This window comes from Equus przewalskii, chromosome 19, assembly GCF_037783145.1.
Source record: "Equus przewalskii isolate Varuska chromosome 19, EquPr2, whole genome shotgun sequence".
In the NCBI taxonomy this organism is placed as follows: Eukaryota; Metazoa; Chordata; class Mammalia; order Perissodactyla; family Equidae; genus Equus; species Equus przewalskii.
Window position 1 is genome coordinate 8,106,664 of NC_091849.1, and position 3,952 is coordinate 8,110,615.

Sequence of the window (3,952 nt, forward strand, 5' to 3'; positions counted from 1 at the left end):
TGTTAGCAAATCTGATTTTTCTTTTAAGTTAGAAATGCAGACTTATGGGGACGAAATTTCCCAACTTTGAGATTTTAGCAAGTCAAGTGATTAAAAAATTCAGAGCACAATCTGGGCCAATGATTTGTGGCCCCTGATTTAAATAACTGGAGTTGCAGGCACTCTTGGGCTCTTGTTCTGGCTCTGCCCCTAACTTCCCGGTGATCTTAAACAGCTCACTGAACTTCTCCGGACCCCTGTGACCTCATCTCCAACGGCGCAGTAAGCCGAAGAGGCTGAGTTTTGGAGTCTTTCTCAGTGATTTCTCTACGATTTCAATGTCTAAATAGGCTCCTAATTCATTTCCATCTGCAAACAAGGCTAGGAGGCATAGGGACCACATCTTTTATGCTCCCTCCTGTGAACTGTGTAGCGTCAAAGAGGGCGGCCACCCTGGGAGAACTCATGGTGGCTAGTGTTGGCTACCTGGGCTCTAGAAACGGACCGGATTTGGAAGCTCCCATGATGAGGCTTTGCTTCTCTTACTGTCTCCCATGCTGTGGTCAACAGGGGAGCGGGATGGTGCAACCGGATTGTTTGGACAGACATGTGCTGGAATCTCAGATCTGTTTCTTAACGATCTCTGCGATTGAGAGAGTCATTTCCTCTGAGTCCCAGATGTCACCAGCTGTAGAGCTAGGAAAGAGACTGCCCTTCCATAAGAACATATATGCTTCCCTCTGCCAGAGGAGAAGCATATCGTTCGTTGTTGTATGTAAGTCTATTTGTTTTTCTGTTTTGCTTTGAGTGCTACCAAGTTTCTAGAAAGCAAAATACCTGGACCAGATTAGCTTAATTCTCCAAAAAATTGCTTTGACTAAATTATAATTTAATGTCGTAACCTTAGCTTTTTAAAAAAATTGTGTTGAAAATTGCAGTTAAAGGCATTATTCCAAATGGTTGCAAGATAAAGGGAAACCTCCTGTGAAGTTGGCTGGAGGAGTGACTGCTGGTTGACATTTGAGCTTTTTCTTTGCTGAGTGAGGTTTACATGAAGGGTATGAGCTGAATTGCTTGGACCAATAGGGAGGAGTCTTAGAGGCTGTGGGTGAGGAGTTGGGGGATGGGAGGAGGGGAGGAAAAGAAAACCCAGCTGGAGGGGGACTGAAGAAGAGGCCTCTGGACAAAGACAGAGTTAAGTATCACAAAGTTGGATGAGGTTTTGCCATGTGCTAGGTGACAAGATCCTTTCCTTCATCTCATGACAAAAATTTCAGGAAAATCGACACCACTTGCCAATGATTTTTGCTATTTTTTTAATGTTACAAAATGATGAGCCAACTTTAAGGTGTGTGGGGTGAGCAGAGGCCACATCAATGGTGCAGCCACCCATGGGTTACACTGATATTAGGTTCCTCATAATGTTTTCTCGCCAAATATTATTGCCAGGAAACAGTATGTCTTGTCAAATAAAAGGGTATGCTTCCTTTTGCCTAACAGAACTGTATGGTTCATTGCATGTTTTGTTTATTTGTTTAGCTCTGGCTGAACAAGCTTAGAACAAGATTTAGGGCTCCGTTGTATAATGTCACCAGTTCCTAAGTACATATCTTGTTTTCTCTTTCTATAATTTCAGAGCTCTCTTTCCTATGTTTAACTGTATCTCGTATGTTTGTTTGTGTTTTTTTGGTGAGGAAGATTGTTGCTGAGCTAACAGCTGTTGCCAATCTTCCTCTATATTGTTTGTGGGACACTGCCACAGCATGGCTTGATGAGCGGTGTGTACATCTGCACCTGGGATCCAAACCCGTGAACCCTGGGCCGCTGAAGCAGAGTGCGTGTACGTAGCCACTACGCCACCAGACAGGCCCCGTGTATGGTTTAAAGATATCTCAAATTTGTGTATTTTAAGACACACCAAATCATTTGTGGAAGCCAAGGAGGGTCTGAATCAGTGCTGTCCAATAGAACTTTCTACGATGCTGGAAATATTTGTATCTGTGCTGAACACCAGTGGTAACCACTAGCCACATTTGGCCCCTGAGCTTCCAAATGTGACTAGTGTGATTGAGGAACTAGATTTTTAATTTTATTTAATTTTAATTAACTTAAATTTAAGTTTAAATAGTCACCTGGGGCTAGTAGCCGCCATATTGGACAGCAAAGGCCTCACTATTTATCAACAAACAAATGCTTCTGAGCACACAAAAGAAGATGAAGTGAAAAAATAAGAGAAAACATTTGGAGAACTTTTAAGAATTTTTGAGTGGAAAAGGGCTTTTTAATTATCATATTAAATTCAGGAACCAAAAAGAAAAATAATCACAAATTTGACTATAAATTTAAGAAAATCTCTTTATGGCAACAAACTTCATAAACAAAATAAAAGCACAAACTTATTTCCAGCATAATGACAATTGACAGTCTAATTTCCGTGAAATACAAAGAGCTCTTTCAAATTAGTTTTTAAAATATGAATAGAAAAATGGGCAAAGTGTCTAAACGGGCAATTCACATAAAAAGGAATACAAGCGGCTAGTGAATATAGGATACACAATATCAATTATTGAAGAGATTCAGACTGAAAAGAAAGTTTGTTATTTTTAAGGAAGTAGAATACTTTCAGTTGGCCCTCAGAATTATATTAATGTGTATTATCTGTCCCTTAATTTTAAACTACTATGTGTACTTTTAGCTGAATCATTTTTTTAAGGCTTTTAAAAAAAATTTACCATTTTAACCGTTTTTCTTTTTTTTTGTTGTTTAGAAGATTGGCCTGAGCTAACTTCTGTTGCCAATCTTCCTCTTTTTTTCCTCCCCAAAGCCCCAGTACCTAGTTGTATATCCCAGTTGCCCCTAGCAGAAGCTTGAACAAATGTTTTCTGTGAAAATAACCTCTTCACCAATTAGAATAGCTTTAAAAAAAGAAGAGACAATATTAAGTGCTTGCAAAAATGCAAAGTAATTGAAATTCTCGTTTATTGCTGGTGGGAGTGCAAATGGTACAGCCACTTTGGAAAAAAAAGTTGGCAGTTTTTTATAAAGTTAAAAATATACTTACCATATAATCCAGCAATCCCACTCCTAGGTATTTGCCCAAGAGAACTGGAAACTTTTTTTTTGGTGAGGAAGATTGGCCCAGAGCTAGCATCTGTTGCCAATCTTCCTCCTTTTGCTTGAGGAAGATTGTTGCTGAGCTAACATCTGTGCCAATCTTTCTCTATTTTATGTGGGACACCGCCACAGCATGGCTTGACAAGCGGTGCCAGGCCTGTGCCTGGGACCTAAACCTACAAACCCTGGGCCGCTGAAGCAGAGTGAGAACTTAACCACTACATCACCAGGCTGACTCCTGGAAACTTTTATTCACATAAAAACTTGTACATGAATGCCCCAAACTGGAAAAAACCCAAATGTTCTTCCACTGGTGAATGGATAAACAAATCGGGGCACATCCAAATACTGGAATACTCTTCAGAATGGCATCAAAGGGAACAAATTACTGGTTTGGGCAATAACATGGCTGAATCTCAGTTGCCTTGTGCTAAGAGAAAGAAGCCAGACTCAAAAGACCACATTCTGTAGGATTCCATTCATGTGACATTCCAGAAAACACATAATTATAGGAACAGATCAGAGGTTGCCAGGGGTTGAAGGTGGGGGAGGGGTGACTACAAAGGGGCAGCTCGAGGAAATCTTTGGGAGCAAGAGAACTGTTCTGCGTCATGATAATGGTGGTCTGACTGCATGCATTTGCCTCACTCATGGAAGCGTACCCAAAACCCAGTGAATTTCACTGTATGTAAATTTAAAAAGTGAACGAAAAGCTAACGTGTTTCTAAATTAAACAATGGATTGAAAACAAAAAGACATTTTATTTTTTGACCTAGATTTGGATATCTATGCCCTTTTTTGGAAATAAACTTATCCTGGGTTGATGTATAGCATACATATAAAAGCACACAGATTATAA